Here is a 25,437-nt window from a genome sequence, read left to right as displayed (position 1 = left end):
TGGAAAGAAAGGATATTTGACGAATAGACTGGCCTGCCCATTCTTCAAAATTCAATCCCATCTACCAAGTGTGGGGAAGACTTATTGCAGTAACATGCACCCAATGACCATCCAGCAGTTGTCAAACTGTGCTGGTGGAGGAATGGAAGGCCCTGCCAGAAGAATTGGGAGAATGTTGTAGACCATGTGTTGCCATTCATGGTGATCACAAAGCCTATTACGAACTATGTTCCATCCAACCTTTTGTGATGTCCAGGGGGCCATAATAAATTGTACTGACTTCAGTACAATTGTTGCTTTTTATTTAAAAGTGTCATTTCTGTTTATCTCATTGTGTATTTCTTTCAGTTACCTTCTGTATTATACAGTAATAGCTCTTTCTACGCATGGTCCAAGTTTCTTTGAGCTATGTTACTTAGAAGTGAAACACATGCAAGAATTACTTTCATCCTTAATTTTTGAACACCAGTGTACTTTGTTAACACACAAGTAGGCATGTGGGGTAGAGGTCCACTTACAGGTGCCTGGAGTCATTTAAGTCCCCATATACAATACATACCTTAGATCCTTTCAGTAACGACAATCTTCGCTGTATGGTCTTTGAAATATTCTTCCAGGATAGGGGAAACAAATAACTCATTTAAAAACAATAAACTTGAACAATTTTATTGAATAAACTTTAAAATAACAGTAACAAAAAATGTAGTATGGGGAGTTTGCACTAATACTCCTAATACAGTTCATTCTAAATCATCACACATATTATGTTTGCATGAGTTTTGCAAACAAAGGGTTTGCATCTTGAGCATTTCTGTGAAGTTTTTTTTCCCCATCTTTTCGGAGGCACATTTTGCACTTCCCACGAGAAGGTCCAGGATCATCAGGGACCACTACTGACAGTTTTATATCCTCTCCCAAATGTAATTTATCTATACACTGTCACATTCTGGTGTGCTTTTCAAGCAATGTTCCTCCCAAGTTCCTTAGCAATTTTCATCATAGCGAGTAATCAGTTTTCGGGTCAATGTTATACAGAAAATGTGCATTTGTATGCAACATTAAAATTTGTCCATAACTGATCGCATGTATCGACCCCACCTTTGGTACCATTATATAAGGTGATTATTTTAGACTTCACTTTAACATCAGTTGATGTGTCAATGGCATCATCATGATACATTGTTGATAATACTATTACCGTCTTATTTTTGGCAGTAATGTACGATACTAAAGTAACATCTTTAGTGAATCCAGAAACACAGCTATACTTTGTTTTATACTTACTAGGCTGAAATTCTCTTGGAATTTCATGCTTACTTTTTCATAAGATACCCACAACTGTTAACGTTCTTGTAAGGAGAAGCTGAGCTAGTTGGTAACTAATATTGTCACAAGTTATATTCCTGTTGGTACCTGCACCATGTTCAGTCAACCTGTTCACAACTGATAATACAGCACTGTCTTGACGAAACAGTTCATTCAGTTGTGTGTTTGCATATATTTAAAAGTTGATGAAATAATTCATTCCAGCATCTATTAGTGCAAAAACCTTTATTTCACACCTTTTGTGTTTTTACAGTAAATAATGTCTAAAAGTATAAGCTATTCTTCAATTGTACAATATTCACTTGAGCTGAACGCATTTTTACAATTATTATTTATCGCAGTGGGAAATTCCCTCACAGGTGCTAATTTATAATGTTTTCTTCTAGTTTTAAAGGTGTGAATGTCATCAAATCTTATGACTCTAAGTAAAAACAAAAATCATTTGCATGAAACTGTGAGACAAAAGATTTTTATGTCTTCCCATAAATCCTCATAATTCACATGAGTGGCTTTGTGAAGCCCAGCCAAATAGAGTAGCCCCAAAAATACTAGTAAGTCTTCTCTCTTCATATGTTTGGCATCCCACTCTCTGAAATGTTTATTTTTTACCGACTTTATGTACATCATTGTGCAATTTACAACTGAGGTCACTATACGTTCATCAAATAAAATAGAAAATGAATTGATGACAGACACTACACTTTTGAAGTACTGCCTTTCTTCCAGGTAATGGGTTATGATATGTTTCCAAGTTCTGAGGCTCTGGCCAGGTTTTGCTTTTTCCATTTTATAGACTTAGCTTTGCATACAAAAAATCTACCCTCCAGACACTCAACATCGGATTCACTTTGTTCTTGTTCGGTGTCCGAAGTATGATCACTCTTCTCCTCGTGAGCCTCATTTATATCCATACCTACTAAATCTTCATCTGCTTCGTCCCTCTCCTGCCAATGAAATTCCTCCCATATTTCTTCAGTCATGTGCGATGCAGCCACCTGAAAATATAATGACTGGAAATGGTACACTGGCAAAAGTGGTAATGAAGCATCCACACTTATTTCATCATACTTCATTAATAATTCTATCATTTATACCATTACTCATGGACGATTACAATTCAAAAAGCAACTTACCTCTATATCAAATGATGCACTTTGAGGTGCATGGGTCAGAAATGTCTTGCAAGGCTCACAACAACTAGATGGTAAGTTGAATCATGCACATGGACAGAAATGAACCCATGCTCCCAGTAAAGGTTTAATGAAGGACACGTTGCCAGACAACAAAACTTTATTTATTAAGAAACACCGTGGACTGAAGTTTTGTTTCAATAAATGAAAATAATTTTTAAATTTGTGTTTTTTGAGAGAAAATTTATTTGAAAATATATCATCCCTGCCTGTCTTGTTTCCATCAATATGTCCAAGTTTGTCTCTTCTTGTCTGGATGTGCCTCCACAGAGATCTGATTTCCTGTACTCTTATTAGCACCTCTTCATTGGTAACTCTGACTCTTTAGCTACGTTCATTTAGTAAGCGAGTCAGACGGGCCCAGCTCTTGGCTGATACATACTTACAGAGTGGGAAGTTAAGCGTTTATCTTTTCCCACTATATTTATTAAATTTCATGTGTGTTTTTCTGTTTAAAAGATGTAATCTCACATTTTGTGAGTGTAAATTCGGGCAATCTGTAGCACAGTTTTTATTTCTAATGAACAGCCACCTACATACCTCACTGAGGCACCAGTGTCCCTTGGTGACAGATCAGGAGGGTAGCAAGTTGCATCTCTAGGGTTTGTCTGCTTTTATAGTTTTCTTTTCCAGTTTGTCTCGGTTTACTTTCTCAGTCTTGCTCGAACTGGTAGGAAGTGTGCATACTGTGTGCTAATGCAGGAGGAGCTGGCTGCAGTATGCGAACAGCTGAATACATTTTGGCTACCGTCAGTCACCTTCAGGATGCTCCCTCAAGAGTGTAGCAGTGGCAGAGATTCTGGTATGTCGCATGGGACACCAAATTTGTTGCTCGGTTTGCTCACGGGCTCTGCTACTAAGTTACCTCCTAGTGTACCTGATGCTGTGGAACTGCCCCCCACAGCAGAACGAACGGTGGGTGGAAGTGCATTTATGTCGCTCGAGGCGGAGGGTCAATGTGGAGACTGAGTGTCTGGCCTCATCCAGTCATCCGGTGTGTGGACAGATGACTGCTCCTTCAGCAGTGTCTGAGCAGGCACAAGGGGGGGGGGGGGATTTACTAATAATACGGAGTTGGATTGTTAAGTGTGTTATGGAGCCCCAAAGGCATATAGCACTCAGCGATAGAAAGAAAGTCAATGTAAACTTGGTATGTCTGCAAGGGGGCCACATCCAAGATGTGGAGGCTGCCTTGCCTGCGACTTTCGAGCATACAGGTGCAGTCATCTGCAGGTTGTGGTTCAGTTTGGCACGAATGATGCCTGTCCAACGGGTTCAGAGGCCCTCCTCAATTCATATAGGCAGCTGGCGAAAGTGGTGAAGACTACTGGCCTCACACATGTGGTGCAAGCAGAGCTCACAGTTTGCATTGTTCCCAGAGTTGATGGGGATCTTTGATTTGGAGCCGACTGGAAGGTCTCAATCACAGGAATCATCAGCTCTGTGATGGACTTTGGTGCAGCTTTCTAGACCTGTGTTATCAGTTGGGGATTTTTAGGACTCCTCTTGATAGATCAGGGGTGCACTACACAAAGGAAGCAGCTACTCGGGTTGCAGAATACTTGTGGAATGCACATGAGGGTCTTTTATGTAAAGTGGTAGTTTGAGGGACTCCAATGAACAACTGCCAGTTGCTACGCAGCAAGGGAAGTATGACTATGTCCAGATTAAATATGCTTCAACTGTCAAAAGTTTATCAGTAAACATTGAAGCACTTATAATAAAGTTTCCGAAATTTATTGCCCTCCATAAAAGTTATTGTGCTCAAATTATTTTCGGGATGAGGAGCTGAAACACAAGTGGAAAGCTCCAAGATATTTAGTGAGTCTGGAAAGTAAATCAGAAAGAACGATTAGAGGCCACAGGAGCGGGAATGTTCATTAGAGTTGACAAAAATACTGTCTCTCTTGAGGTTAAAGTTGAGTGTGACAGTGATACTGGGTCACTTATAACAAGTCTAGACGAAATCAAGGAAACTTATGCATGTTTTTACTGGCCACCCGATTCTGTTGTAACAGCTCTAGAGTCATTCAAAGAACGTCCATGGTCAGTAGTGAGTAAGTACCCAGATCATGCATTGCTAGTTGAAGGCGACTTTAACATACTGAGTACAGTCTGGTATATTTATGGATTCATTACAGTGGGTGCAGACAGACAGTCATGCAAAGTACTTGTGAACACTTTCTGAAAACTTGAGCAGCTAGGTCAGCAGCCCTTACACAATGAAAATATTTTAGACCTTGTAGCTACAAACGGCCAGATCTTACTAACAACGTCAGTGTAAACAAGGGTAGTAGTGACCATGGTGTCATTACAGCAACTATGGATACGAAAGTTAATAAATCAGTCAAGAAAGCTTCGGAATATTTGTGCTAGAAACAGTAGATAAGCAGTTGTTAGCATCTCACTTAGACAGTTAGCAGTAAGATGGACATAGAGACATTATGGGCAAAGTTTAAGATCACATATCGTGGTCTAGAGAACTGTGTGCCTTTTAAGTGGATTACAAATGGAAAAGACCTACCATGGTTTAATAATAAGATTCAGACATTGCTGATGAAGCAGAGGCTGTTGCACTATTGGTTCAAAAGAGAACACGCAAATGACAAAGCAAAGACTGCTAGAGATTCATGCTTCTGTGAAAATATCTATGCACAAAGCATACAACTACTACCAACATCATTATCTTACAAGGGAATGGTCAGACTTGTCATGCCGAAACATGTATTGCTTTTTTTAGCACTGTTATTTGACTGTGCAAAAGGTCCATATGCAAAATTGTAGCTGCTCACATGAACTGGAAGTCACCTAAAAAAAAACCAAGAAACATGGCTGTGTTTCCTGCTTGGCGCTTGCAGTGACGGCTGGCCACCCCTAGAAATGGCGAGTCGCGAGCGTTGTGCGCATGGTCGGGAAGTGCGGCCGTCTTATCGCGGCGTTAACTACAGAGGAATATCGCTGCACGGTTTTTGTGGAAAGGGGAAATGAATATTCGTTTCTGTGGCATGCACGTCCTTTTAATTTCTGATATGTATTTCGAAACATATCGTCCTGAAACTGGTTAGAGATGTGAAAGATGTTCTGTACATGTTCATCTGTACTCCGCAAGCCACTTTACGGTGAACATTCAATCTCCCCCCCATAGGTGATGGCGAACCCTGTAAATGTTTTGCTGCTTGCCATGGAGATATACCACAGACGCCAAATGAAGCAATCAACAGAAAACACGCGTGAAACTATGTGTTGTGCGACATGGTTGTTGAACTTCTAGACGAGCATGTAAATGGCGCAGACATGTGGCTAGAAACAACTGACACACTTAATATTGCAGACTGTGAATCTACAGACGGCGAAGATACCGACAAAAGTTGCACTCATGAAGAATCTTCGAGTGATAGTGCCACGTACCATCATCAATTATCTCCGAAAGTAACACCAGCAACTATAATTACCTTATCAGACAAAGAAAAAGCGGTGACGTATTGGTTGAACGAAAGTGGTAAGAAACGCCTATGTGTAAGTACTGTTCAAAATAAGTATCGCTTTGTCCGTTCTGAACGTGAATTGTATAGATGGAAAAAGGAGGAGGAGGATATTGGTGTTTAGCGTCCCGTCGACAACGAGGTCATTAGAGACGGATCACAAGCTCGGATTAGGGAAGGATGGGGAAGGAAGTCAGCCGTGCCCTTTCAAAGGAACCATCCCAGCATGTGCCTGGAGCGATCTAGGGAAATCACGGAAAACCTAAATCAGGATGGCCGGACGCGGGATTGAACCGTCGTCCTCCCGAATACGAGTCCAGTGTGCTAACCACTGCGCCACCTCGCTCGGTTGGAAAAAGGAAGTCGCTGGACGACGTAAAGAGTCGACTGGAAATTGCGACGGATATAAATGCGAGACTTTTTGAGCTATTTACCGATGCCAGACAACAGTCATTTAGTGTCAGCGATACAACTTTGTACAACTTTGCGTGATCGGGTGTTAGAGATTGCCAATGCGATAGGCGCTAAAGAATTTACAGCTTTTCAAAGTTAGATTAATCGCTTCAAAAGATCACATAAAATTGTGGCAAGAAAAATAACAAAATTTGTATCGAGAAACGGGTCAGAAAATGAAGTGACGCAAATCGAAATGATAGAAGCTTTTCTTACGAATGCAGAAAATAAGATCGCTAGTTCTAGCGAATCGTACGTGTACAATGCAGGTCAGTCAGGTTTTCAAAAAGAAATGCATGCGAGAAGAACACTGTCATTCAAATGGGAAAAACATTTTGAGGCGATTGCGCAGTCCACAACTGCACTCACCCATTCATATACTATAATGCCCATAATTAGTCTAGATGGTTCATTGCTGCCTAAGCTATATGTGTGTCTTCAAGAGCCAACTGGACGTTTTGGACCACGTGTCACAAGAACAATGTTCTACGCAAACAATCTTCTGGTAGACGCATCGAAGACTGGACAAATGGGAAATGAAAACATTACACTTTTCATGCGTCATGCTTTTCTTCCGTTCTGCGGGAACAAATCTCATCTCCTTTTAGATTCGTGGTCAGGTCATAAAAGGTCTGATTCATTAAAAGCTTTATTTCGAGCCCTCCCTGACAAAGAAGTAGAGATACTTCAGATTCCACCCGGCACGACGAACGTAATTCAACCTTTAGACAGAGAATTTTTCCGTCAGTGGAAGGCTTTTTACAGAAAAATAACAGAAAATTATTGTGTGCAGATCACTACAATTTCCTGTCTATCATCGTGACAATATTCTCAAGCTGCTGTCAGTAGTACATTATCAATTTTCCTCCCCATGGTTTCAGAATCTGATTAAATATGCGTGGCACTCCTTGAAATATAGTGATACTAGGCCTGATTCATTCCTAACACCAGCCCAGTTTTGTCTACGGACATCTAACAACGTCTGTGATTCGCAGGGCTGTCATATGTCGTCTTTGCTTGTATGTTCTTGGTGCACAAAAAACCTGTTTTGAACATTGTATCAATATTTCGCATTTTTGCAGTAATTACAAGAAATAAAATTTGGACATGTTCCTAACCGTATATTTATTTGTGTCTATTTCATAGCTATTTGGAAAGAATTTAGTACATAACATATCAGCCATATTTGTCCACGAATGTTTAATTATCATGCGATCGCTTTCACTGGGGGAATCAGCTCTCTCACTGCTGTGGCAAGAGAGCGGCGCGTTGCTAACGCCACCTTGTCCCTAGATGGTGTTGGTATAACGTAGCGAGAGGTCAGGGTTGTACAAGAGGCAGTTATAAGTGCGGAAACCATGCGACAAAATGTCTTACTTCATAAAATTCTTTACAGTTTTCTAGGTCATGTTAGCAGCTAAAATTCTGCATACAGACTTCTTGCAATGTTAACTCACAGTGGTAAAAAAACCAACACAGGTTTCGACATGACAAGTCTGACCATTCCCTTGTTAGTATAAGATCTGGCAGAGAACCCAAGAAAATTCTAGTCCTATGCCAAATCGCTAAGTGGGTGTAAGGATTCCAACCTGTCGCTTGCTGACCACTCTGGTGTGGCAATTGGATAGTGAAACGAAAGCCAAAGTTTTAACTTTCACATTCAAGAAGTCACTGGCGCAGCAGAATCATACAAACATATCTTCATTTGACCATCGAACAGACTTCCATATGGACAACATATTAATAAGCATCAATGGCGTACAGTTACAACTGAAGGAGTTAAGAACAAATAAGTCACCGGGTCCAGAGCACTCTACATCATTGGCCCCTTACTTAGTCTGCTTTTATCGTGAATCCCTCACCCAGCACAAAGTCCCTATCAACTGGAGAAAACTCCAGGGACACCTGTGTGCAAGAAGGGCAAAAGCATGTACCTGAAAATTACACACCAATATCCCTAATATCGGTTTGCTGCAAAACCCTTCAACATATTCTCAGTTCAATTATAATAAATTTTCTTAAGACTGAAAATCTTATATCAACGAATCAGCATGGTTTTAGAAAACATCACTCATGCAAAACTCAGCCTGCCCTTTTCTCACACAACACATTGCGAACTATGGATGAAGGGCAACAGGCAGATTCCATATTTTTAGATTTCTGGAAAGAGTTTGACATGGTGCTTCATTGCAGGCTTTTAAAGAAGGTACAAGTCTATGGAATGGGTTCAAGATATGTACAGACTTCTTAAGTTATAGAACACAATATGTTGTCCTCAATGCCAAAAGTTCATCAGAGACAAGAGAATCATCAGGACTGCCCCAGAGAAGGGTGATATGACCACTGCTATTATCTACAGACATAAATGATTTGACAGACATGGTGGCCAGCAATCTGCAGTTATTTGCTGATGATGCTGTGATATGGATTATGGTGTCATCGTCTAGTGACTGTAGGAGGATACAAGATGACTTGGACAAACTTTGTAGTTGGTGTGATGAATGGCAGCTAGCTCTAAATGTAGAAAAATGTAAGTTAATGTGTAAGAGTACGAAAAACAAACTCGTAATGTTCAGATACAGCAGTAATAGTGTCTGCTTGACACAGTCACATTGTTTAAATATCTGGGCATAACGTCGCAAAGCAGTATGAAATGGAACGAGCATTTGTTGATTGTCAATCCTCTGGTTTATTGGGAGAATTCTGGGAAAGTGTAGTTCATCTATAAAGGAGACTGCACATAGGATGCTACTGCGATGTATTCTTGAGTACAGCTTGAGTGTTTGGGATACGTACCAGGTCGAGTTAAAGAAAGGCATTGAAGCAATTCAGATGCAGGCTGCTAGATTTGTTACTGGTAAGTTTGAATAACATGTAAGTATTACGGAGATGCTTCAGGAATTCAAATGGGCATCCATGGAGGGAAGGTGACATTCTTTTCAAGGAACACTATTGAGAAAATTTTGAGAACTGGCATTCTGAAGCTGACTGCAGAATGATCTTACTGCCACCAACATAAATTTCGCATAACGGCCACGAAAATGAATATGAGAAATTAGGTACATACGGAGGCAAATAAACAGTCATTTTTCCCTCACTATTTTTGCCAATGGAACAGGAAAGGAAATGACCAGTAGTGCTACGGGGTACCCTCAGCCATGTGCTGTAAGGTGGACTGTGGAGTACTGATGTAGATATAGATGTAGATCTTGAATCCAGAGCTTCTTGGAGTGTCTTGTTTGTGGCAAAAACTAGACAACGGATAATGCCACGGCATGAATTTGTACCCTTTATCAATGGCATTATCTGACTTACAATGATTATTCACTTTCTTCTTTTCTCTCCTAAAACGGGTCCTGAAAGAACTGCTCTTCATATTCTTGCTTGCATTAGGGTCAAAGTGACATATCATACACTGCATCATGCTTACTTTTATTATGATAATCCTTAGATTGTATTCGCCATAGACAAGTTTGGCTTTCATATGACTGAATAAAATCATCACGCTTATCATGATTGATCTGTTTCCAAATCAGACTTTCAAAGCAGTGCATTCAATTAACAATATAAATATTGCAAACTTTAGGGAAAGCCTACAGCAACTAGATTGGGATGACGTGTATAAGGAACCTGATCCAAACTTGAAATATAACTGATTTCATGATACATTTTTAAGGGTATTTGAAAATTGTTTTCCAAAGAAAACAGTTAAACATAATTCCAAGAAAACAAATAAAAAACCATGGCTAACTAAAGGAATAAGAATATCTTACAACCGTAAAAGAGAACTGTATCTAACAGCAAGAGGGAGTACTGACCCCGAAATTGTTCAATATTATAAAAACTATTGTGCGGTACTAAGAAAAGTTATTAAAAAGTCCAGAAGCACGTGTATCATGTCTGAGATCAGTAACTCTGATAATAAAATTAAGGCAATTTGGAATATTATTGAAAGGGAAACAGGGCAACCAAGAGCACAGGAAGACTTTAGTGCCAGAAAACTGAATGACAAGTGTACTAACAAACAATCAGAAATTGAAAATATTCTCAATAATCATTTTTTAAATGCTGTGGAGAAAATAGGATCTAGATCTTCACTAGAAGAGGCAAGGCTACTAATAGAAGAGGCCATACCTGTGCAGTTGGAAACAACTGTAATTCCACCAACCTCTCCCTCTGAAATCAGTAAAATAATAAACTCACTGAAAAGTAAAAGCTCTTACGGAATTGATGGCATTTCCAGCAAGGTACTTAAAACTTGTTCCCCACAGATAAGTATGATTCTCAGCCACGTATGTAATAGCTCTTTGGAGCAGGGTGTTTTTCCAAATAGACTGAACTATGCCATTGTAAAACCATTGCATAAAAAGGGGGATACGTCGGATGTCAACAACTACCACCCAATCTCTCTTCTGAGAGCTCTATCAAAAATTTTTGAGAAAGTAATGTATTCAAGAGTAGCCTCCTATATTTGTAAAAATAAAGTACTAACAAAATGTCAGTTTGGTTTTCAGAAAGGCTTTTCAATAGAAAATGCTATATACGCTTTCACTGATCAAATATTAAATGGTCTGAATAACCGGACATCACCCATTGGTATATTTTGTGATCTCTCAAAGGCCTTTGATTGTGTAAATCATGGAATTCTTTTAGATAAGCTAAATCATTATGGTCTGAGTGGGGCAGTGCACAATTGGTTTAATTCATACTTAACTGGAAGAATGCAGAAAGTTGAAATAAGTAGTTCATGTAATGTTAAAACAACAGTTGATTCCTCAAACTGGGGGGCTATCAAGTACGGGGTCCCACAGGGCTCGGTCTTAGGTCCTTTACTGTTCTTGATATACATTAATGACTTACCATTCCACATTGATGAAGATGCAAAGTTAGCTCTTTATGCAGATGATACGAGGGTTGCCCAGTAAATAATGCCCCATATTTTTTTTCTCCAGAAGTATTTATTCCACAACAATCAAATTTACATATGTGATAGACTGATGTTTTGTCTACTTGCTTTATTTTTCCACATAATCTCCTTCAAGTTCGACGGCCTTTTTCCAGCGAGACACAAGAGCGTGTATTCCCTGCCGGTAAAAATCTGTACTCTGCCTACGGAGCCAGGTTGTCACTTCGTGAATCACTTCTTCGTCATCGGCAAAACGTCTTCCACGAATGAAATTCTTCATTGGCCCAAACAAATGAAAGTCTGAAGGAGCCAAATCGGGGCTGTAGGGTGGATGGGGTAACACTATCCAACCCAGTTTCGCGATGTGTTCACAAGTCCTCAAACTTGTGTGAGGACGAGCGTTATCATGCACACACTTTTGAGTATCCAAGCTGATTGATAATCACATCCACACTTCCTTTGCTTACTGACAACTCCAGTGCCAATTGTCGAGTCGTAATGCGTCGATCCCGTCGAATGAGAACATCAGCCCGCTGCAACATGTCAGGCGTGACAGCCGTGGGAGGCCTTCCCGACCGCGGCAAATCTCGGAGCTCCGCAGCATCGCCCTCTGATGCTTTCACCCTATGTGCCCAGCGACCAACAGTACTCCTATCGACTGCAGATGTTCCGTAGACTTTGCACAAGCGTTTATGAATATTGCCCACGGTTTCTTCCTCTGCTACGAGAAATTCAATCACTGCACGTTGTTTATGACGGATGTCACCTGCAGACGCCATTTTAGAACATTCCTACACCACCGCTCTCTGTCGGAGGAAATTGAAACTTTGCGTACACACGCGGGAAACTTCAAATAACTCGCACCTAAAGTGTCACATTTCTAATATTTTTTATTTCGGAGAAAAAAAATATGGGGCATTATTTACTGGGCAACCCTCGTACAAGTATAGTAATAACATCCAAAAACCAAGAACTAAATGATGTAATTGTAAATGATGTTTTTCACAAAATTATTCAGTGGTTCTTAGCAAACGGACTCTCTTTAAATTTTGATAAAACACAGTACATACAGTTCTGTACAGTAAATGGCACAACTCCAGCAATAAATATAGACTTTGAACAGAAGTCAGTAGCTAAGGAAGAATTTTCAAAATTTTTAGGTGTGTCCGTTGATGAGAGGTTAAACTGGAAGCAACACATTGATGGTCTGCTGAAACGTCTGAGTTCAGCTACGTATGCTATTAGGGTTATTGCAAATTTTGGTGATAAGAATCTCAGTAAATTAGCTTACTATGCCTACTTTCATTCACTGTTTTCGTATGGCATCATATTCTGGGGTAATTCATCGTTGAGTAGAAAAGTATTCATTGCTCAAAAATGCGTAAGCAGAATAATTGCTGGAGCCCACCCACGGTCATCCTGCAGACATCTATTTAAGGATCTAGGGATCCTCACAGTAACCTCACAGTATATATATTCACTTATGAAATTTGTTGTTAATAATCCAGCCCAGTTCAAAAGTAATAGCAGTGTGCATAGCTATAGCACCAGGAGAAAGTATGATCTTCACTATGCAGGGTTAAATCTGACTTTGGCACAGAAAGGGGTAAATTATGCTGCCACAAAAGTCTTTGGTCACCTACCAAACAGCATCAAAAGCCTGACAGATAGCCAACTAACATTTAAAAATAAATTAAAAGAATTTCTAGATGACAACTCCTTCTACTCATTGGCTGAATTTTTAGATATAAATTAAGTGGCGCAAAAAAAAATTGTGTCATGCAATATTTTGTGTAATGTAATATCTCTGGTCTTTGCTTGAACAAGGACGCACAAATCTGATGTAATGCTTAAGCACTGATGCTAGCACACGCTCTCATAACTGAAAACTGCCCAAGCCTTAAACTGCTCACGCTTGCAGTAATGTGGGTGGATGTCTTTAACGACTTCTGGTGACCTGTACAGTCTAAGTATCAGATGTGGTGATTGCCTTTCTCTACAAAGGACCCCAATACAGTTTTTGTATGTTCAGCAAAAAAATAGAAAATGTTAATTACATTGGGGCAAATGAGACATTGGACTAGGCCATGATCTAATCCTTGTTTGGGGCTCAGAAGAGGAAGCTTCTCAAAAAAGAACAGGAAGGTAAAAAATATAAATGGAAGGAACTAAAAGGTCTTCTACATCTACATCTACATCTACATTTATACTCCTCTGGGCCATAATCCGTAAGTAGCTGTCATCCACTGCAGTAGTAGGACCTAAGACTTCCAAAAAAGACTGTCTCGGAGTGAAGGGGTTGATTAGACCCCTTCTACCTCTAACACAGGGACAAGAGAACAAAGGAGGAGTCAGGTACTCCCACTGACACCGAAAAAGCCAAAGCAGGAAACAGGGAAACAGAACTGTAGTACTCCCTTAAAGGAGACCACTCCCTGAAAAGCAGACGTGTTGAGTTGCCAATAAGCACACACCAAAGAAACAAAACTTGCTAGCTTTCAGAGTAAAGTAAAATAACAACACACACACACACACACACACACACACACACACACACACACACACACACACACACACACACCTAATGCCCCTGTGTGGTATGGGCTAGACTAACAGTACAAATTCTATTTTTTGGCTGGTGAGATGGTTGTGGTGGGGGTAGCGTCAGGCATAGTGGGTAAAGGGGGAGGGAGGGAAGAGGCAGGGACAGGGACTGGGGTTGGGTGGCTAGTGGCTCAGAGGAAGGTGGCCGGTTTGCCTGATTGGAATATGGGAGGCACTGGTCACAAGTATATGGGCTGGCACAACTGGAGCGGCCAGTGGAAAGCGTGCACTTAAGGTGAATGGGGACACGAACTGGGAGGGGTGACAGAATGGAGAAGGGGAAACTGATGGGTGAAAGGTACTGGGACAGTGGGTTACCTGAGATTGAAGCCAGAATGTTTATGGGAGTGGAGGATGTGTTGTAAGGATAACTCTCATCTGCATAGTTCAGAGACGTTGGTGGTGGAGGAAAGGATCCAGATGGCTCAGGATGTGACGCAGTCATTGAAATTGAGCATGTTGTGCTACTGGGTGGTCAACTTTGTTCTTGATAATAGTTTGGTGGTGGCCATTCATCCAACTGAAAAACTGGTTAGTAGTCATACCAACATAAAAGGCTGTGCAGTGTTTGCATTAGATAGGATATATGACACAGCTGCTTTCACATGTGGCCCAGCCTCTGATGGTGTAGGATAAGCCTGTGACAGGACTGAACTAAGAGGTGCTGGGTAGTTGGAGTGGGCAGGTCTTGCACCTTTGTCTGCCACAGGTATATGTTAGTCTAGCAGGCACCTCGTACGGGAAGAGACCTTTGAATGCATGTCTACGAGTCAGTGTATTAGTGTTAGTTTTCTTCCGACTGTGTGTGTGTCTCGAGAACTCAATGCTTTTGCTTTTCAGTGAGTAGTATCCTTTAATCCTAAAGTATTTACATTCTACAAGAATTTTCCTACAACATTTATAGACTTGAAGTCTTGGTTTTCTGGATGGTGGTTATCCAACAAGGACATCCATTGATCAACATCACTTCACAGCAGATGGTACTTTTTCATATGGCTCTCTTTGAGAAGACTGGGGAAGTGGCGGGGAGGGGGTCATAAGTACAGGACTCAAATTCAGGAGGGTCTATCTGGACAAAGATGCTCTTCTCCTTATCTATTAGGGGGATGGGAACAGTGGATTTTCTTAAGGAGAAGGTGTTCAAGGTATCTCTGTGGTAGGAGGGGAAGCTGCTGGCCAAAACAGCAGTTCAGCTCTTTAAGACTACAGTGGTATGTGTTTGGGTACCCATACTTCTTAAGCATACTCCCTAAAAGAAAATGTTCAAGCACAGAAGGGTGCAGATCCAGAAGTTTGCAACAGAGGATTGGAGAGTAATAAACCTAAAGGTTGTATCGGAAAGCCAAACCTTTGCGGATGAGTTGGCAAAAAATCCCTCGTGGCAGTACGAGTGCAGGACCTAAAATTATACTTAGGGTTTTCGCAAATTGCTCTCAGAATAATCAAAGACATCAGAAATGATCATGGTGGCAAGCTGGAGGCTGCAATTGTTGCAGATAAACCTGCAACACAGTAAAGAGGCAACAGCTACCGTAAGTCATCTTCTGGGAAGAGAGGAGGTGAATGTGACCCTGACTGAGGAACCCTATCTATAGAAATGGGGCCTTTCAAGTCTCAGAGAAACTGAAGGTAAATTGATCTATGCTAGAAATCTAAAGAAATGCAGAAAATGCAGTTATGTTAAGAACAGAATTTAATTCATGTTGATGGCGGACATCTGTTCAAAGGACCTAGTGACCATCAGGAAGGACTAATGTGGTGAAGGAAGCACAAAGGAAATTATACAGGCCGCCTCCTTCCGAGGAGGTAAGGAGACAGATTGATAGTAACTCACAACAGAATTAACAACTGCTGAGTGGATGTGAGGCCAATGTTCACAACGTGGTGTGGGGAAACAGTGACACTAAGAGCAAAGCTGAGAACCTATTGGAATTTGTACCCGAGAATAATTTGAAAAATCTTGAAACGGTGTAGTGAACCTACCATCAGGAATAGGAGGAGGAAAGAAGTAACTGACAAAGTGACGGAACCATTTTAATCTGACCACATATATTTTAAGTTTGAGGTTGAAATGGGTGTTAAACAGACAATGCCCTACAAGAATCCTAGGAAAACAGATTGAGACTCATTATGAAACACCTAAACTCCTACTTATTTGAAGCCAGAACTTTGGCAACGAACCCAGTATTTTGAAGAAATGGCAAATGCAGTAACATCTGACATTGCATCATATTTAGCAGAACTGCCCAATCACCAAGAAGTGCATGTTGTTGTTGTTGTTGTTGTTGTTGTGGTCTTCAGTCCTGAGACTGGTTTGATGCAGCTCTCCATGCTACTCTATCCTGTGCAAGTTTCTTCATCTCCCAGTACCTACTGCAACCTACATCCTTCTGAATCTGCTTACTGTATTCATCTCTTGGTCTCCCCCTACGATTTTTACCCTCCACGCTGCCCTCCAATACTAAATTGGTGATCCCTTGATGCCTCAGAACATGTCCTACCAACCGATCCCTTCTTCTGGTCAAGTTGTGCTACAAACTTCTCTTCTCCCCAATCCTATTCAATACTTCCTCATTAGTTATGTGATCTACCCATCTAATCTTCAGCATTCTTCTGTAGCACCACATTTCGAAAGCTTCTATTCTCTTCTTGTCCAAACTATTTACCGTCCATGTTTCACTTCCATACATGGCTACACTCCATACAAATACTTTCAGAAATGACTTCCTGACACTTAAATCTATACTCGATGTTAACAAATTTCTCTTCTTCAGAAACGCTTTCCTTGCCATTGCCAGTCTACATTTTATATCCTCTCTACTTCGACCATCATCAGTTATTTTGCTCCCCAAATAGCAAAACTCCTTTACTACTTTAAGTGTCTCATTTCCTAATCTAATACCCTCAACATCACCCGACTTAATTCGACTACATTCCATTATCCTCGTTTTGCTTTTGTTGATGTTCATCTTATATCCTCCTTTCAAGACACCATCCATTCTGTTCAGCTGCTCTTCCAAGTCCTTTGCTGTCTCTGACAGAATTACAATGTCATCGGCGAACCTCAAAGTTTTTATTTCTTCTCCATGGATTTTAATACCTACTCCGAATTTTTCTTTTGTTTCCTTTACTGCTTGCTCAATATACAGATTGAATAACATCGGGGAGAGGCTGCAACCCTGTCTTACTCCCTTCCCAACCACTGCTTCCCTTTCATGTCCCTCGACTCTTATAACTGCCGTCTGCTTTCTGTACAAATTGTAAATAGCCTTTCGCTCCCTGTATTTTACCCCTGCCACCTTTACAATTTGAAAGAGAGTATTCCAGTCAACATTGTCAAAAGCCTTCTCCAAGTCTACAAATGCTAGAAACGTAGGTTTGCCTTTCCTTAATCTTTCTTCTAAGATAAGTCGTAAGGTCAGTATTGCCTCACGTGTTCCAACATTTCTACGGAATCCAAACTGATCTTCCCCGAGGTCGGCTTCTACTAGTTTTTCCATTCGTCTGTAAAGAATTCGTGTTAGTATTTTGCAGCTGTGGCTTATTAAACTGATTGTTCGGTAATTTTCACATCTGTCAACACCCGCTTTCTTTGGGATTGGAATAATTATATTCTTCCTGAAGTCTGAGGGTACCTCGCCTGTTTCATACATCTTGCTCACCAGATGATAGAGTTTTGTCAGGACTGGCTCTCCCAAGGCCGTCAGTAGTTCCAATGGAATGTTGTCTACTCCAGGGGCCTTGTTTCGACTCAGGTCTTTCAGTGCTCTGTCAAACTCTTCACGCAGTATCGTATCTCCCATTTCATCTTCATCTACATCCTCTTCCATTTCCATAATATTGTCCTCAAGTACATCACCCTTGTATAGACCCTCTATATACTCCTTCCACCTTTCTGCTTTCCCTTCTTTGCTTAGAACTGGGTTTCCATCTAAGCTCTTGATGTTCATGCAAGTGGTTCTCTTATCTCCAAAGGTCTCTTTAATTTTCCTGTAGGCAGTATCTATCTTACCCCTAGTGAGATAAGCCTCTACTTCCTTACATTTGTCCTCTAGCCATCCCTGCTTAGCCATTTTGCACTTCCTGTCGATCTCATTTTTGAGACGTTTGTATTCCTTTTTGCCTGCTTCATTTACTGCATTTTTATATTTTCTCCTTTCATCAATTAAATTCAATATTTCTTCTGTTACCCAAGGATTTCTACTAGTCCTCGTCTTTTTACCTACTTGATCCTCTGCTGCCTTCACTACTTCATCCCTCAAAGCTACCCATTCTTCTTCTACTGTATTTCTTTCCCCCATTCCTGTCAATTGTTCCCTTATGCTCTCCCTGAAACTCTGTACAACCTCTGGTTCTTTCAGTTTATCCAGGTCCCATCTCCTTAAATTCCCACCTTTTTGCAGTTTCTTCAGTTTTAATCTACAGGTCATAACCAATAGATTGTGGTCAGAGTCCACATCTGCCCCTGGAAATGTCTTACAATTTAAAACCTGGTTCCTAAATCTCTGTCTTACCATTATATAATCTATCTGATACCTTTTAGTATCTCCAGGGTTCTTCCATGTATACAACCTTCTATCGTGATTCTTAAATATACATATATACAAGGAATATAACTTTGTAGAACAACAATCTAGAAGTGCAAAGGAAACAGCTAAGAAGACTGTGCATCCTTGCAAGAAAGAAAGGATAATGGGCAAAATATCAAGAGGCCCTTGTCAAATACAAACTTACAACCAAGTGAGTGAATCTATCATCCTAGAAGGTATTCTATGAGGAAGCGGAAGATACAGCTACTTGTGCTAGACTTCATAAAATCCTCTCAAGAATACCAACTAATGCAGGAGCTACTTTAAGGAAGGAGAAGGGCAACAAGTGTGATACAGGATGTGCTCCTCAAGACTTGCTTTGCTCAATGCACTCTGGCAGATAACACAGACCAGGAACCAGTTCCTGAGAGGTACTGCTTTATAGGTAATCACAGGTAAAACTGGAAATCTGCCAGAGAACGTGTTGATCTGTGAAAAAAACAGTGGGTGCTGGGAATGTTGATTGGTTGGTTTGGGGTATAAAGGGACCAAACTACAGGGCCATCAGACCCCTTTTCCTCATGCAAAGAAGTCTCAAGGTAAAACAATTCCCAAAAGGAGTTGGGGAGAGTAAAAGGGTGTAAAACTAATGGGGAACCACAATGAAAGAGAAAATGAAAGAAGTGAACCAAAAGGGAAAAACATACACTAAAAGGAAAAGTAGAGAAAGGTATTAAAAGCATATAGCAGATGGCCTGGGCTGGCTGATAACAAGAATAAAAATGGATGAGCCAGCGACTCTGCAACACACTAAAATAAATCTCCAGCCTAAAAGACAAGGCGAGATGAACACACACAGGGAAAGGACAAACACCAAACCAAATGAAATGCAAAGAAAGAGTGATAAAGAGGTAAAATGGAGGGGGGGGGGGGGGTGGAGGCCTGAGAGAGAAGGCCGGGCACCCACCCTTAGACTGCATGATAAAAAAAAAAAAACTCAGAAGTAAAACGTAAAACTAAATTAAATGGTGGGGCATTGTCACCCAACACCATTGGTAGGTTGCTGGGAACGTTAAAAGTCCACTGCAGAATGGCTAAAATTGGGCAGTCCAACAAAATGTGGATGACAGTCATATGGGAGCCACAGCAACACCGAGGTGGGTCCTTGTGACGGAGGAGGTGACCATGTGTTAACCAAGTATGGCTGATGTGGAGCCAGGAAAGGACAATAGAGTTCCTGCAAGTGGCTCGCATGGATGACTGCCACACATTCATTGTCTCCTTGATAACACAGATTTCATTTGGTGTACTGAGGGTGCAGGATACAGTATCCCAGATCGCGAAAACTTTACAGTGGAGGACCGATTGGAGATCAGACTCCAGCAGGCCGATCTGCGGAGTTGGTTTACCAGTAGCCTGTTTGGCCAGGATGTCATCAAGTTCATTGCCTGGCATCCCGACATGGCTTGAGATCCAAATGAAGGTCACTGAACGTCCACTGTTGCTGAGGGCGTAAACAGACTCCTAGATAGTCATTACCGAAAGGATGTTGAGGGAAGCACTGGTTGAGAGCTTGTAGGCTGCTTAAGGAGTCAGTACAGATGATGAAGGACTCCCTGGTGGAGGAGCAGATATGCGCAACAGCGCGATAGATGATGAGCAGATATGTGCAACAGCGCGATAGGTGGTGACCAACTCTGCAGTGAAAACACTGCAGCCATCAGGCAAAGAGTGCTGTTCAGTATGTCCAAAATGACCATATGCGAAGCCAACAAGACTGTTGACCATTGAGCCCTTGGTGTAGACTCTCTCTGAGCCCTGGAACTCACTGAGAAGAGAAAAAGTCCCGGCAGAGGTCCTCAGGTGGAAATGAGCCTTTTGGGCCTTGCGATAGGTCCAGACAAAGCTGTGGCCGAGGCACAGACCATGGATGTGTACATAAGTGGACCCGCAGGAAAGGTAGGAGAGGGAAAGTGCCGAGTTCAGTAAAAAGTGACTAGACATGGACAGCAAGAGGATTCCCAGTTCTGGGCCGCCATAGCGGGATGTGGATTGCCATGTTAGGGAAAATGAGACAGTAATTTGGATGGCGAGGTGAACTATGAAAGTAGGCAGTATACTTACCAAGCAGTAGTTGCCGCCAGGACCACTATGGAGGAATGCCAGCTTCCACGAGGCGGCTTTTTTTTGTTTTTTTTTTTGTTTTAGGGCGCAAAACTGCTATGGTCATTAGCACCCGGCCCGTGACTTAGGAAACAGTAAAAAACCGAAAATGGAAATCAGCAGCAATGGGAACGAAAGTCATAAAATTGGAGAAACTAAAAGCAGAACGAAGGTTTAAAAATCCTCTACAGAAAGGGGTTGGTTGTCCCCAAAAAAAAGCTTCAAATGACTGACGTCATTTCACTGGCACTAATAAATTCGAGAACGCGATCGGCTGAGTGCGTGTCATCTGCTAAAATCGACGATATATCAGGCGACAGCTGTAGACTGGAGCGTAACGGATTAAAATAGGGGCACTCAATTAAAAGGTGTCTTACCGTCCACAGCTGAGAGCAGTGGGGACAGAGTGGGGGAGGATCGCCGCTTAAAAGATGTCGATGGCTAAAAAGACAGTGCCCTATCCGGAGTCTAGTTAAAATTACCTCCTCCCGACGATGCGTTCGGGAGGAAGAGGTCCAAGCACAAGGAAGAGCTTTCACATCCCGCAATTTATTATTGGGAAGTGTCGACCCATGTGCGTGCCATAAAAGAGTAACACGATGACATAAAACGATCCGTAGATCGGCGACGGGAATCGATTGAATAGCTGGCCGGAGAAGAGAGACTGCAGCCTTAGCCACAATATCGGCCGCCTCATTTCCACAGATACCAACGTGTCCCGGGAGCCAGAGGAACGCCACGAGGAGGCTGTTAACTGGGCTTGTTCAGAAGGCTCCACAGTGGTGAACACGGCCCAGCAGATGCACCACAGAGGGCAATGCTGAACAATACACCAGGTTTCCATAGTCAATACAGGACTGTAGGCTTCCTTAGTCAATACAGGACTGTACAGGATCTGCAGCAGTGTAGGACTATCAGTACTGTAGTCAGTGTGGCTCAGGCATTGAACAATATTGAGATGCTGCCAGCACTTATCCTTAATCTGATGAAGCTAAGTTAAGTGGGCATCAAAGACCAGTCCCAAAAAGAGGCAAGTCTCCACTACATCAAGTAGTTGGTCATCAAGGTAAAGTTCTGGATGAGTGTGGACAGTAGGAAGATGATAGAAATGCATGAGACAAGTCTTGATGGCTGAAAACTGAAAGTTGTGAGTGAGGGTCCATGACTGTGCCTTCCGCATGGCTCCCTGCGGCCGGCATTCAGCCACACCAATAGAATAGGAATAGAAGGAAATACAAAAATTGTCAGCATATAGGAGGGGGGATAATGGGGACCCTACTGCTAGTGCAAGACCATTGATGGCAATTAAAAAGAGTGAGACACTCAGGACAGAGCCCTGTGGGACCCCATTCTCTTGTACATGGGGTGCACTGAGGGGAGCACCAATGCGAACTCTGAAAGTGTGGAGCGACAAGAAATTCCATATAAAAACTGGGTGTGGGCCACAGAGGCCCTAGTCACGTAGAGTAACGAGGATATTGTGTCAAAGTAGTATTGTAGGCCTTCGCCAGGTAAAAAAAACACAGCAATAAGGTGTTGTCACCGGGAAAAGGCTGATCGAATGGCAGACTCCAGACCAAGTTGTCGATGGTGTAGCGCCCTTGGCGAAAACTGCCCTAGGACGGAGCCAGAAGGCCCTGAGACTCAAGGAGCCAACGCAACCGCCAGCTCACCATACATTCAAGCAGCTTGCACAGATTGCTGGTGAGGCTGATAGGGCGAAAGCTATCCACATCTAGCAGATTCTTATCAGGCTTTAGCACTGGAACAATGATACCTCCCACCACTGCAATGGGAATTCTCCATCTCTCCAGTTTCAGTTGAAGACGGCAAGGAGGTGGTGCTGGTAATCTGCTGACAAATGTTTAAGCATATGGGAAGGATGTGGTATGGGCCAGGGGACGTATCAGGACAGTCGGCAAGGGCACCGAGAAATTCCGACTTACTAAAGGGAGCAATATGAGGGGCATTTGAAAAGTCCGTGCAAAGTCCGAGAGATGGCACCACTGGCGCATATCGAGGCCATGTTTAGTTAGTAGCATCTTTGGAAAGAACACACACCAAGTTTCAGCTATATTTGTCAATTTCTTTGTGTTTGGCATTCATGTGAATCAAGTAAGTCAAGTGACTGTCAAATGGATGAAGAAGAATTTTGTGTGGTGATTAAACATTACTTTATGAAAGGCAAAACACCTCAGGAGACTAAAGAGAAGCTTGATAAACATTACAGTGACTCTGCACCTTCGATTAGAACAGTTTATAAGTGGTTTCAAAATTTTCAGAGTGGCCATGTGGGCACAAGTGATGCTGAACGTTCTGGATGCCCTGTGGAGGTTACGACTCCAGAAATCATTGATAAAATCCATGATATGGTGATGGATGACAGAAGAGTTAAGGTGCGTGTGATTGCTAGTGCTGTGGGCATCTCGAATGAACAGGTACATAATATTGTGCATAAACGTTTGGACATGAGAAAGCTATCCACAAGATGAGTTCCTTGATTGCTCACACTTGACCAAAAACGGAATTGTGTGAAGTGTTGCAAGGATGGTTTGCAGCTGTTCAGGAAAAATCCACAGGACTTTAAGGGTTGTTTCATCACTGTGGATAAAACATGGATACATTGCTATACTCCTGAGACTGAACAACAATCAAAACAATGGGTTACCAAGGGAGAATCTGCACCAAAAAAGGCGAAGATCAGTCCTTCGGCCAGACAGGTTATGGCGACTGTCTCTTGGGATTTGCGAAGGGTAGTCCTCATCGACTATCTGGAAAAGGGTAAAACTATTACAAGGGAATATTATTCATTGTTATTGGATCATATGAAAACTGGGCTGCAAGAAAACCACCAGCGATTGGACTGCAAAAAAGTATTTTTCCATCACAACAATGCACCAGTGCACACCTCAGCAGTTGTGGTCGCAAAATTAATGAAAATAGGATTCCAACTCATTTCACATCCCCCCTATTCTCCAGAAGTGGCTCCCTCGGACTTCTATTTGTTTCCCAATTTGAAGAAATGGCTGGCGGGACAAAGATTTTATTCAAACAAGGAGGTGATTGCAGCAACCAATAGCTATTTTGCAGACTTGTAAAATTGCTATTATTCTGAAGGGATCAACAAATTAGAACAGTGTTGGACGAAGTGTATAAGTCTAAAAGGAGACTATGTCCACAAATAAAAAAGCTTTACCCCAAACACGTAAGTAGTTGTTATTTTTGCACGGACTTTCCAAACGCCCCTCGTATATGGCTCAGAGCACGTGGAGCAAAAGATAGGTGGTGTTGTTCCACCTGCTGCTTGAGGAAACAAAAGGTGAGGCGGTAATTGGTTGGTTGTTTTGGGGAAGGAGACCAGACAGCGAGGTCATCGGTCTCATCAGATTAGGGAAGGACGGGGAAGGAAGTCGGCCGAGCCCTTTGAAAGGAACCATCCCGGCATTTGCCTGGAGCGATTTAGGGAAATCATGGAAAACCCAAAACAGGATGGCCGGACGCGGGATTGAACCGTCGTCCTCCCGAATGCGAGTCCAGTATCTAACCACTGCGAGGCGGTAATTCTCAGATGCAGAAGTGCAAGCATAATGCTCAGCAAGATGATCTGCGGTTATGTCTGGATCAGCAGATACAGCTCCATGTGTAGAAATTCGGGTCAGAGCTTGGTCCAAACCTGGGAATGGGAGGTTTGTGTTCCAATGGTGGGGATGTAGCGTTCCCAACACTCCTGTTTCCTTCATTTGATGACTAGACGGACCTGGGAATGGAGCTGTTTGAAAGCTACAAGCTTCTCTAGGGATTGGTGGCGCTTATGATGTTGGAGGGCCCACCTATGGTCTCTAATGGCTGCAGCGATTTCCAGTGACCATCAAGGCACTGACTTCCACCGGTGGCAATCTGAGGAACAAGGGATTGCTGATTCAGCTGTGACAACAATGGTAGTAGTGATCATCTGGATCACCTCATCAATGTTGCCAGGCAACGGAGATTCAACGGTGGTAGTGGATGTGAAAGCGTCCCAGTCAGCCTTGGGAAGTGCCCATCAGAGCAAGCGCTGACGTGAGGGATGCTGGGGGAGGAACAGGAAGAGTGAAAAGTGGTCACTACAGCATAAATCATCATCATGGGCTCTCCAGTGCATAGACAGGAGAGAGGACTGCAAACCGAGAGATCAATGGCCAAGTTTGTGCCATATACCACACTGAAATGTGTGAGGGTGCACCAGCACATACCTCAGCATTTGTGGTCACAAAATTAATGAAAATAGGATTCCAACTCGTTTCACATCCCCCCTATTCTCCAGAAGTGGCTCCCTCGGACTACTATTTGTTCCCCAATTTGAAGAAATGGCTGGCAGGGCAAAGGTTTAATTCAAACGAGGAGGTGATTGCAGCAACCAATATCTATTTTGCAGACTTTGTCATCACATGCCAGTCTACAAACACATAGTAAGCCTGGACAATAAACTTGGCACAAATGGAACTGCACAAAGTGTCATATTGAATGGCTCGATTTTTTTCCGTGGATGTTGAGTTAATTTCAGTCTTGACATTGCCACAGGAAGTACTGGAAGTGGATGGTTTACGCTTGCCATCGTCCGATGTGACAATGCCTCTCTACCTGGACTTTAATCATTCGCCGACCGAGATGTCATCGCTTACAAAAATGTCAAATTGAGTTGGTAGGTTCCTGACACCGTTATAACAGCCAGTACCATTATTTCCACCCCACTAAGGGTTATGGGTATTAAAATCAACTAGAAGTAGAAAACAAGGAGGGAGTTA

General features: G+C 42.1%; 1 protein-coding gene across 3 annotated transcripts in view; it reads right to left on the bottom strand.

Annotated features, from left to right (window-relative positions):
• Positions 1-1,059: 1,059 nt before the first annotated feature.
• LOC126162334 (NADH dehydrogenase (ubiquinone) complex I, assembly factor 6) overlaps positions 1,060-25,437 on the bottom strand; it is a 103,385-nt gene continuing 79,007 nt past the window's right edge. For all 3 annotated transcript variants that reach the window (XR_007535065.1, XM_049918770.1, XM_049918766.1), the window contains one exon: positions 1,060-2,321. The gene's annotated coding sequence lies outside the window, so the exon portion shown is untranslated. The remainder of the gene's footprint in view (positions 2,322-25,437) is intronic.

The sequence above is a fragment of the Schistocerca cancellata genome, chromosome 2 (genome assembly GCF_023864275.1).
Source record: "Schistocerca cancellata isolate TAMUIC-IGC-003103 chromosome 2, iqSchCanc2.1, whole genome shotgun sequence".
Taxonomy (NCBI): Eukaryota; Metazoa; Arthropoda; class Insecta; order Orthoptera; family Acrididae; genus Schistocerca; species Schistocerca cancellata.
This window is presented reverse-complemented; position numbering and strand designations above follow the sequence as displayed.